Source organism: Sorex fumeus, unplaced genomic scaffold (genome assembly GCF_029834395.1).
Source record: "Sorex fumeus unplaced genomic scaffold, SorFum_2.1 ptg000002l, whole genome shotgun sequence".
In the NCBI taxonomy this organism is placed as follows: domain Eukaryota; kingdom Metazoa; phylum Chordata; class Mammalia; order Eulipotyphla; family Soricidae; genus Sorex; species Sorex fumeus.
In genome coordinates this window covers 81,377,769-81,390,086 of record NW_026606059.1, presented here as the reverse complement: position 1 = coordinate 81,390,086, position 12,318 = coordinate 81,377,769, and the positions used below count along the sequence as shown (strand labels likewise).

The following is a 12,318-nucleotide window of genomic DNA, read 5'->3' as shown; positions in this document are numbered from 1 at the left end:
GGCTCTTTAATTCTTTCTGTCTCCTTTTTATTTTGTGCATTATGGGTCTCGTACAGGTACTAAGAGGTCATCATGTTTGTTCAAGGAATTTAGTATTTTTATCAGGAAGGTAAGGATGGAGTAGCTTTGAGGTATGGAAATGACTGCTGAGGCTTCCATAAGTACAGGGCAGTGGGGGTGGGATGCCCATCGTGACCCAGAGAAAGCCTGGAGATTTCTGCCACAAAACCCGCATATCCGAATTTTCAGCTGTTATATTTCAGTGAGAGCCATCCTGAGACGGTGGAAACCAGACGAGGGCATAGTGGCGATTTTGGATTGTGGGAGCAAGTGGCTGCACTGGGTTCTGGTTGGGTGGGCACCAAACTAACCTGCCTCCCTCCGATTTACCCTAGTGTGTTCAGCCTTTTGCAGGTCCAAGGTCAACTGTGGCTTTTGATATCTTTCAAGATTTGTTTATGGGTCTCTGAAACAAGACCAATCCATTAGCTTGTATAGCTGAGCCAGGGTTGGTTTGTGAACATGGCTCCCACATATCTTTCGGGAGTTTAATTTCTCGGGAAACAGTCCTGAGGTGTTGGGATCCAGCCAGAGGCACAGTGGCAATTTGACGTTATCAGGAAGCATGAAGACACCATCAGACTGTTGATGCACTCACTTGAGGGTACAGGTTGACTTCCTGGAGGCACTGCACCACCAGACTAACAAATATTCATTGAGTTAATGAACAAATAATCAACATTTTCAAAATGTGTCACTTTATTGCATTTTAGAAGGGTAACTTCTAACAGGGAAATAATCTTCATGGTATAGTCAAGACCTACGATTTATTCTTAATATATTTAATGAAAGCTATACATTTTGGAAATTTATACAAAGAAATTCTTTTATATTATCTGTCTTCATAATTTACTTGTAAATTACTAAGATATCACAGTTTATTCCACTGTTCTTAGCATAGAAATTTACAGACAGAAAGTGCTAAGTACAAATTCATTTTGGCACTTCTGTTCAATGTAGTACTGGAAGTACTTGCAATAGAAATTAGATAAGAAAAAGATATTAATGGTTTTTCATTTATGAAAGGTAGAAATAAGCTCTCACTATTCACAGAAGATATTCTACTATATTTAGATAATACTAAAACCTCTACCAAAAAAATCCTAGAAACAATAGAGTTTTATAGTAAAGTTGCAGGCTATAAACTCAATACCCAAAAGTCGATGGCTTTTCTATATGCAAATAATGAGTGAGAAGAAAGTGACATGAAAAAGCAATCCCATTCACAATCGTGCCTCAGAAAATCAAAAACCTTGGAATCCTTGGAAACTTTTGCCCGTGTGTCATGACTGAGAATCACTATCAGTAGATATGAAACTCACTATACACAAAGATGCACACAGGCTACTTTGAGTCATCTGTGTTGTTAATGTGTGTTGGCCATTAATCTTCACTGAAACCCTTTAATCTGTCCTTTACAGGAGCCTCATGAGTCGCACCTTCCGTTCAAGTTGAACTTGTAATAAGGTGGAATGAAATCATCAATATGCTCCTCACCTCTTCCTTCAGGAGAAAAATCCTACTTACAATCAAGGCGGTCAAAGTGCAGACAACACCATCCACCTTTTTCTGGAGATGTACACGGGACTGAGGTGAGAACAGCAAGAGGCTCTAGTTTAATGGTCGTAATGAAGGTTTCAGGGAAGGGCATTAAACAAGACTCATATACCATCTTCCAAAAGAATTATTTTGTAAAACTGATGCCGTGGGTATGGTAAAAAATAATATGGTAAAAACCATATTTTTCTTTCTGGGACATTAAAGTTCGAAATCTATTTATTCAAGCTGCTTTGAAATACATTCCTTGATTAGGAATCACTGTCTGACATAGGAGTGAGTAAGGACAACACTCCAACTAATAAGAAGAGAAAAATATGGAAAAATTAACTCATACTAGGTTTGGTAACACATATACTAAAATTGAAATGATACAGAGATTAGCATGGTTCTTGCACAGAGATGACATGCAATCTTGTAAAGAGTTCCATATTTCTGTTGCAAGAACAATTAACAGGGCTACTTTAAGCTAAGACAACCCCAATCCCCACAAGTACAAAATTTCTACATAAAGATAGCACAAATCCCCATCACAACAATCCCTCTCAATGTCAATGGACTAAATGTGCCAATTCAGAGGCATAGAATGGAAAAATGAATTAGAAAACTGAACCCAACATTCTGCTGCCTGCAAGAAACACATCTGAACAATCAAAGCAACCATGGGCTCAAAGTAAAAGTCTGAAAACAATTCTTCAAGAAAAGAACACCTCCACAAAGCTGGAGTGGCCATACTAGTATCAGACCACATGGACTTAAGGCTAAGGGTAATAAGAGACAGTGAAGGTCATTTCTTAATGATCATGGGATCTGTATATCAGAAAGAACTCATCCTCCTCAATGTATATGCTCCTAATGACAGACCAGCAAAATACTTATAAACAACTTCTAATAGACTTAAAGAAAAACATTGATAGCAACACAAAACTAGTTGGAGATTTCAACACTACTTTGTCACTTCTCAATAGATCAAACAAGGAAATATTTTATTTAAGGGAAGTAATGAACAACCATTGACTTAGAGAAGAAATCAAAGAGGAAATAAAATGTTTCCAGAATCAAATGAGAAATGAGGACACGAGCTACCAGAACTTGTGGGACACAGCAAAAGCAGTGTTAAGAGGAAAGATTATAACTCTGCCAGAATTCATCAGGAAGAAAGAAAGGGCCTACACGAATAAATTAGAGCTCAAGATTTTGGAAAATGACCAACTAAAGTAGTCCAAACTAGGCTGGAGGAAGGAAATAATAAAACTGGTAGCAGAAATCAATGAGCTAGAATCCCAAAATACAATAAAGAAGACCAATAAAAGCAAAAGCTGGTTCTTTGAGAAAATAAACAAGATCAATAAACCACTAAAAGCCTCTCAAAGAAAAAAAGAGAAAGAATTCTAATAAATCGAATCAGAAATGCAAAGGGGATATCATAATAGAAACTAAAGAAATCCATAGGATGATTAGAAATTATTTTGAGAATCTTTGCAGTAGGATATGAGAGAATCTTGAATAAATTGATAAATTATTGGATTCCAATTACCTCCCAAGGCTGAACCAAGAGGATTAGGAATACTTGAACCTATCACTACCAAGGAAATTGAAATGATGGTCAAAAGTATCCCCCAAAACAGAATCCCTGGCCCAGATGAATTCAATAGTGAAATATTTCAAACCTTGAAAGAGGAACTGCTGCCAACATTTTTCAAGATTTTCCAGAAAATTGAAGAAACAGAAATACTCCCAAATAGTTTCTATGAGGCAAAGATCACCCTAATACTCAAATCAGACAGAGACACCAGAAAAAAATTATAGACCTATTTCCTTGATGAATACAGATACAAAGATTCTCAAGAAAATACCAGCAAAGAGAATCCAGAGACTCAACAAAAGATCACACACTATGACCAAGTAGGTTTATCTTGGGGATGCAAGGATGGCTTAACATTCTCAAGTCAATCGACAGAATACACCATCTCAATAAAATAAAGATAAAAGTCATATGATCATATCAATAGATGTAGATAAAGCATTTGATGAGATCTAGCACTCATTCAGGATGAAAAACTCTCAACAAAATGGGAGTTGAAAGTACTTTCCTCAATATAGTCAAAGCAAACTACCACAAACCCACAGCAAGCATTATTCTCAACGGGGAAAAACTAAAGGCTTGGAGCAGAAATCAATGAGCTAGAATCCCAAAACACAATCAAGGCTCAAAACAAGTTACCCACTTTCACCACTCCTATTGAGCATAGTACTTGAAGTACTTGCCATATGATTTCGGTAAAAAAAAAGATATCAAAGGCATCCAGATAAAAAAGGAAGAACTCAAGCTTTTACTATTTGGAGATTACATGATACTATACTTAGAAAATCCCAAGGAATCTACAAAAAAGCTCCTGGGAACAATAGATATGTTTAGTAAAGTAGCATATTACAAAATCAATATCCGGTAGTCCATGGCTTTCCCATATATATTTCCCATTTTTCTCTTTCCCATATGAAAGAGAAAAAAGAGATAGAGAAAAAAATCCCATTCACAATAATACCTCAGAAAATCGAGTATATTAGAATCAACTAAAAAGGTTAAGGAACTATACAAAAAAAAAAACCCTACAAAACACTTCTTCACGAAATAAAAGAGGATATGAGGAAATGGAATCACATCCCATGCTCATGGATTGAGAGGATTAACACTGTCAAAATGGCAATACACCCCAAAGCTCTACAAAGATTTAATGCACTTCCTATAAGGACACCCATAACATTTTTGAAAGAAATAGATTAAACACTCTTGAAACTCATACACAACAATAAACTCCAATGAAGAGCTAAAGCAATCTTTGGTAAAAAGAAGAAGGGAACACCTTCCCCAACTTAAACCCTACTACAACGTTGTAGTAATCAAAATAGCATGGTATTCAGATAAAGACAGGTCTCAGATCAATGGAGTATAGTCAAATATCCTGACGCTGGCTCTCAGATTATTATTACCTAATCTTTCATAAAGGCTCAAGAAATATGAAGTTGAGCAAGGAAGTCTCTTCAGCAACTGGTGCTGGGAAAACTGGACAGCAACATGCAAAAAAAAAATGAACTCAGACCTTTTTCTAGTGCCAGGAACAAAGTCAGATCAAATGAATTAAAGACCTCAATATGATACCTGAATTCTTAAGATATATGGAGAAAAATGTGGGACGATCCCTCCATGACATTAAAGCTAAGGGAAACTTCTAGAAAGAAACACCACTGACCAATGAAGAGGAAGTGAAGATAAACAAATGACACTACATTGAACTAAGAAGTTTCTGCAACTCAGATAAAATGGTGACCATGATTAAAAGACAGCCCACATAGTGGGGAAAATTATTTATGCAATACCCATACAATTAACCTCAAAATTCTGACTGCTGTATCATTAAGAACACTAAATAGTTCCCGTGAATTTTATTCTTCTTCACATATATTTACTCTAAAATATTTTAGATTTCCTTTTAAACCACAGGTAAAAAAAGTAAAATTATAAGTTTTTTTTAAAAATTAAAAATAACCCCTATACATAGACAGGTGCGACCCAAAAAACAAAAAAAGAAGCAAGCAAGCAAGCAAGCAAGCAAGAAAGAAAGAAAGAAAAAAAGAAATTAAAAATTAAAAAATAATGCTGTTTGCAATGCTAAGGATCAATCCCAGATCATCATACAATGGAAGGCAAATGCTCTATCACTGAGTTAGATCCCTGTTCTTAAACATTTAAAAAGGTCTTATTTGATGTCTCATTGCGTTTTCTTTTTTAAAAAATGCTTTTCTTAGTAGACCTGCTCGCCCCCATAGCTCCTACTTCTTGACCTTTGTATATTTTACCTCTAAGACTCAGTTGTCACCTTATCCTTTCTATACTCATGCTTTCCTTTGACAAACTTTCCAAGATCATGTATGGCTTGCTTTAACTTGGCATAAAAGGGAAACCTTATTTTCTGTATCCTCTCACTCTAGAGGTAATGATGTTTTCGACCCTGAAGAAGTCTTTTCTGGGGAGCTTTCTGGCTGTTTCTACTTGACTTCAAAATATCTAAAGGTAAGTCATCCTTTTTTATTGCGTTTTTTGTCACATCTGGAGATGCACAGGGGTTACTCCTGTCTCCGCACTCAGGAATTACTCCTCACTGTGCTTGGGGGGATCATACAGGATGCTGGGAATCTAACCTGGGTCAGTCGTGTGCAAGGCAAATGCATTAACTGCTTTACTATAGCTCCAGCTCCCCCCCCATCCCCATAATTCATCATCTTGAGGGCGTCAGATTTTTACCTTCCATTTAGAAACTTGAAATTTACATTGACACAGTAAATTGAAACCACAAAACCATTGAATGGCATGTTATAATGGTAGCAGCCATGAACAAACATTGATAACCCATAAGTTGGCACGAATGAATTCTGTCTCAGAGGCTTCACTTCTGAGGATACCTGTCACTACCTCCTTTCTGTTACGTATCCCAGGATCATAATCTACATCAGGCCATCAGTAGAAATTGTCCACCCGAAAGCTAGCCTTCCACTGGGATCAGAATCCTTGATCCATCTAACTTGTAATTTTTCATTCATGACTTGTTGACCTTGTTTCAGGAGGAGGCATCCAGAGCATAAACTCAGCTTTCCAGTAGTTTCCACAGGAAATCCAAATACCTGAGAATGTTATCATTTCTGATGCCACTGTTAAAGATTTTTTGGAATCCCACGGTAAGATACTATCATTAATGTTATAATATTACTGTTCTCCATAGTTCAGATCTCCTCAAAGAGCTCTTTACCCTCCTCACTCCAAGTGCATACTCCAGTTTATGATGCTCCTTAACGTACTTCTAATAGTTTCACTCAGGTTCCCCCTAAAGTGCACAAGTTAAGTTCATACCACTCTAAGTTCTTATTCCTAAACTACCAAAGTCGGCTTGGTCCTCAAGCTGGTGTTCTCCCTTGAAGAAATACCGTGCTTCCTTTCTCTATGTCTCTCTTTGCTTGCTTTGTTAAACAAGTGTTCTCTCTTGAACGTATATTCCATTCCACCCTACACCTGTTTCACAAGTTTCTTTCTAAGTGTTTTTCAATAAAATCTATTTTGCTTCACTAAACTAAAAATTTTAAAACACCAGAGCATTGTCAAAACCAATATTTCTATATTTAAACCACAAATTTTGCAAATGAAAAGTGGTAAAGCAATGGAATAATACTCAGTTGTATGAAGTGAAATCTTCTTATTTGTATAAAAATGGATAACATGAGGATATTATATTTAGTGACATAAACCAGGTAGAGAAAGATAGGCATCATACAAGTTCATGCATATGTGGCATATGGAAAAAACAAATTATAAGAATAAAATGAGACAGACAAGCGTCTAAAACATTATTTATATTCCATGATTTATAATTCAATTAATAATGGTTTCTCATACACATAATTCCAACATGACACTCCTCATTCTCTCAAAACATAAACCCTCCCTCTCCCCCAAACCCCCAGAATCCCTCACTCCCAATCCCCTGACTCGATTGTGTGGATCAGTTCTCCCCTTACATTGCCCTTGAACCTTTGTTGCTACCTTGCTGTGTGTCTTTACATCCCACATATGAGAAAAATCTCTCTGTATCTGTTCCTTTCCTTAAGGCTAACGTTACATGCACGATATCCTCTAGTTTCATCCAATGTTGAAAATTGCATAATTTTGATCTTTCCAAAGCAATAAAAACAAACTTTAGAAATATAAGACTATTTAGTTACCAGATGGAAAGGTGTAGTCAAAGTGGAAAAACTGAACAATGGTGAATGACAGAGTTGGCCTTTCAGTAGTGAGTGTAATATGATACATGCACGTTGATTCTGCATAATCCTAAATTTTATGAAATTCTATAATGTAATTCTATAACGTAATTTTAAATAATCAAGACAGTATTTAAGTAATTTACATTTCCCTAAGAGTTTGACGTATCTTTTGTGTCAAACTATCAGAAATAAAAATAATGTGAGATAGAGATATAGTGTATCACTATACTTTTATTTATTTATTTTTTTACATTTTTTTCTTTTTTTATTAGTGAAACACCATGAGGTACAGTTATAGGCTTACAAATTTTGTGCTTGGGTTTCAGTTATACAATGATCATATACTTTTAAACAAGAGAAGTGCTGAAAATTTCTGTGTCTTGATGAACTGTCATATAAATTGACTCCAAAATCAAATTAATATACTCAAGGTAAAATAAAAGTCAACCAATTTAATCTTTTGCCTGCACTCAGTTTCCCATCTGCTGATCTCTGGCAGACAAAACAATTTTTATTTTATTTTATTTTTTAAAAATTTTTATTAGTGAAACACCATGAAGTACAGTTGTACATTTACAAATTTTTGTTCTTGGGTATTGATTATACAATGATCAAATGCCCATCCCTCTGCCAGTGCCCATTTTCCACCACCATGGATTCCAGTATCCCTCCCACACCTATCCCCCCCATCCCACCCTGCCTCTGTGGCTGGGCATTCCCTTTTGTTCTCTCTCTCCTTTTGGGTGTTGTGGTCTGCAAAAGAGGCATTCAGTGGCAATCATGTTCAGTCCATAGTCACAATTTTTATTTTCAAAGGATTTCTTGGCAGAGATTTGGCATTCTTTGCTAGCAACCAACTCCTTTTCTTCTGCTTTTTTTCTAGAAATATATACTTATACAAAGACTGATTAGTCATGGCACCAAATTGACAAATGTCCCTGTTTTTACTTCAGTTCTGTTTCCTAATTATCACATATAATTAGCAGTGGATAGAAAATAACTAGCCCAAAATTCTTGGGGGAAAAGGGAAATGTTTATGCTTTCCTTAGTTTGGAAAATCCCTGTCACTAGTATAGTGACATTCATCTAAATTTGTAAACACAATGATTAAGAAGAGGTAAACCATGACTGCCACTTCAAGGAAGAATGGGCCTTCAGCAAACATGCTTGGTTTGCAGAAGGATGGCTCTGGCCTGGGTGTGGGTAAAACATGAGAACTGTGAGCTACAGGCAGTTAACACATGCTCTGAGGCTATGTGGTGACACTGCTAAGAAATGTGGAGAGCCCTGATTAGGTAGGGTCATGGGGGAGAATGGAATGATGACAAGAAAACAGAGCAACAGGAAAAGATGATAGATTCCTTTGTATAAAAGTTTTCATCTCTAATGTATTAGTCTATGAAAAAGAAAACCAACTTCTTATCATTCTTCCTGGCAATATATTATCCTTACATAGTGCTTCAGGAAAAAAAAAACGCTTCCCTTGTTAGATAATATAGCCTGAATATCTGTGAGGTCTTTGAACTCTCTATGTATACACTGCTGATGACTGAAACCAATCTTGCTATTTAACTATCTAAACTGCAATAGTCTCACCATTTAACTCTCTAAACTCTGATGGCTCCAAATCTTCTAAGATCAGCTTTCATCTCTTCCATGATACCCAGGCTTCTCTTCCCAACTGTCAACTCACCCTTTCTTTCTCCCTCTCTCTACCAACTATGGTCCCCTTGCCAAAATTTGCTAAGACAAGCTTTCTTGAAATATGGACGTAAGTTGACTTCTCTTTTTTAAAATTTAGACAATTTTGAATTTCAAAGTCATTTATAATGGAGTTTTGTCATACAATATTCCAATTCTAATCACACCACCAGTGTCTGCATCCCTCCACCAACAAATGATACATTTCTCCCTGCATTCCCACCGATTTCCTTGATTTTGAAATTTAACTATTGTACTTTGGGTTCCATACTTACAGTAGTGTTGGTATTGGTTGTTAAGACATACACCTCAACTTTTTCATGCTGGCCTCCTGGATCAATGCCCACTGATACCACGTAGGGGAAATATATGAGAACAAATCATTAAGCTCCAAATTTGTCAAATAATCTTTAAACAATTCTGATCGAAAAGAAAATAGTGTGAACTGGAGGGGACAACCCCCTGGCAGCCTGCAAAGTCTTTTCATTTTTCCACGTTACAAAAGAGGAAACCAGTGAAGGAGGTCTGTCATCACGCAAGTTAACTGACCCTGCTGAGCTGTGGTCAACAGGGTTTTTTATGCTCTTCTCTCCTTCCACCAGAAGTCCCAACCCTATTAGTTTTGTCTCTTAAGTCCGCATAAAATGAAAAAGTTTAACCACACAGGCACCCATGTAATGAGCCCAGCCAAGGTGATAAAAATAAATTTCAGCAAATTCATAGGTTAGTCATGGTGGTAGAAACTAACTATCGTGTTTTTGTATTGAGTCTGCAGGAGACACATATTAGAAACCTTTTCATGATTCAGTTTCGATCATAGGATATTTTAACACCCAACCTCCACTAGTATACAGTTCCATTGCTAATGTCCCCAGTTTCTCTCCCACCACTCCCTCTCCCAACCCCAACCCCCCCTGACCTGTCTCTACACTATGGCAGGCACCTCCTTCTCTGTCTTTCTCTCTCTCTCTCTCTCTCTCATCCTTTGGGCATTATGGATTGTGATACAGATACTGAGAGGATATCACGTTTATTCCTTTACCTACTTTCAACACTCAGTTCTCACCCAGAGTAATCACTTCCAACTATCATTGTCATAGCTGTCCCTTCTTTATTCCAAATGCCCGACTTCAGCCCTTGTGGCAAGCGTCCAACCATTGACCAATTCTCCTGGCACGTGTTTCTGCTATCCTGGGGTATTAGTCTCATATTCTGGTTTTTTACATTCAAAAAAAGTGGTAATCCAATCAGTATACCCCTTTCCTTCTGACTGATTACATTCAGTATGATATTCTTCCCTGTACATCCATTTATAAGCAAAGTTCATGATGTCCGTTTCCTACCAACTGCGTAGTATTAAATTGTGTAGGTATACCATAGTTTCTTCTGGCTATTTTGAATAGTACTGCAGATGGTATTTCTGTTATAAATATCATGTTTAATGTAGCTTACATAGGAAAATACTTCCCAGGTTCCAAACATACAGAATCCAATTACAAACCCAACTTTTTTATTTTTTTAATAATATAATTTATTATGATGCTTTCTAAAAAACTGTAGCTATTAACAAAAACTCAGGGAAAGCATATTCTATAAAAGCAAAAAAAAATAAGTTTAAGAAAGGACAACAGCTACGTGTTCTTGATCCTCAAAAGTCCATGTGTTTCTTGATATAGTGTCAACATCATTCTATATCCATAAAGCTCTTCAACTTCATTTCTAAACACTATTTGAAGTTATATTACTTTAATAGGTGTAATCAGCTTTATAGAATATTTATTTGATTCTTTCATATTTTGCATAAACAACGTTTGAATTAACCATAGCACTGTAGCACTGTCCTCCCATTGTTCACCGATTTGCTCGAGTGGGCACCAGAAACGTCTCTATGGTGAGACTTGTTGTTACTGTTCTTGGCATGTCGAATACATCACAGGTAGATTACCAGGCTTTGCCATGCGGGAGGGTTAATCTCAGTAGCTTGCCGGGCTCTCCGAGAGGAGCAGAGGAATCGAACCCAGGTTGGCCGCGTGCAAGGCAAACGTCTTACCCACTGTGCTATCGCCCCAGCCCATATATATATTTATACATACATATGTGTATTTACACACATACATATCTACATATTCCTCTTACACGGCTCTTAAGCTCCACCTCATATTTCTTCCTCCTCCAATTATTTACTACTTCTCTCCCCCTACTTGTGGCTCAACTAATTTTCCGAGTGCCCTCAGATGCATTTCTGAGGCCATGATAAAGGCATGCATAACACATAAATGCAAGGAAGGCACAAAGCATATGTAGATAAATTTCATTTGGACATATAATTGTGATGACTAGTTTACGAACTGTATTCGCTTCAAGTACAGTGTTCCTCATCTCAGCAACTGTGTATTCATACTCCATGCACTGTCAAATATCCAGCTACTGTCCACAACCAACTAACAACACTCCCCTACCCATTTCAGTCATTTACTTCCCCTCTTCTAAGGACGATCCTGATGTCAGAGTGTAAAGCTTTGATTTTGCTTTTGTTTTGTTAGTCCATTTAATTTTTTCTTTATATTCCAGAAACAAATAAAATATTTTTTTAAGTAAAGGACAGGAGGTGATATCAGGCAACAAATGAAATAGTTGATGTGACTGAGAATCAGCAAGAGTCTTTCAGGTCAGTGTGAGGAAAGGAACATCCAGTTTTCCTTCCCAGCATATTTCCAAAGGGCTGGCTTGGAGCAGGGTACATGCTGGGAAGAACCGCAGGACAGTAGCATTGTCTTGAACATATAGGGGCCTATTTTCTTCTTTGAAAATGTAATGGTATTGACCTCCATTGCAAACCTCAACACCCTAAAGAGAGAAAGAGCAAAAGGGAATGCCCTGAGGTGGGGCGGGGTGGGGGAGATGGGGTGTGGGAGGGTCACTGGGTTCCTTGGTGGTGGAGAATGGGCACTGGTGGAGGGATGGGTACTTGATATTTGTATAACTGAAACCCAAGCACAAAGGTATGTAAGTCTACAACTGGACCTCATGGTGTTTCACTAATAAAAATAAATAAATAATAATTTAAAAAATTAAAAGTGCTATCAGCTGGTATAAGAAAAAAATGTAATGGTGTTGACTAGATTATAACAAGAGCATTTTTAGCTATAGGATGCTATGATTCATCTTTGATTCACTGATTGATAC

At 37.0% G+C, this 12,318-nt stretch overlaps 2 pseudogenes; one reads left to right on the top strand and one right to left on the bottom strand.

Moving 5' to 3' along the window:
* LOC130041958 (kinesin-like protein KIF20B) overlaps positions 1–12,318 on the bottom strand; it is a 187,126-nt pseudogene that overhangs the window by 134,471 nt on the left and 40,337 nt on the right.
* On the top strand, positions 1,958–2,054 carry LOC130023099 (uncharacterized; annotated as a pseudogene).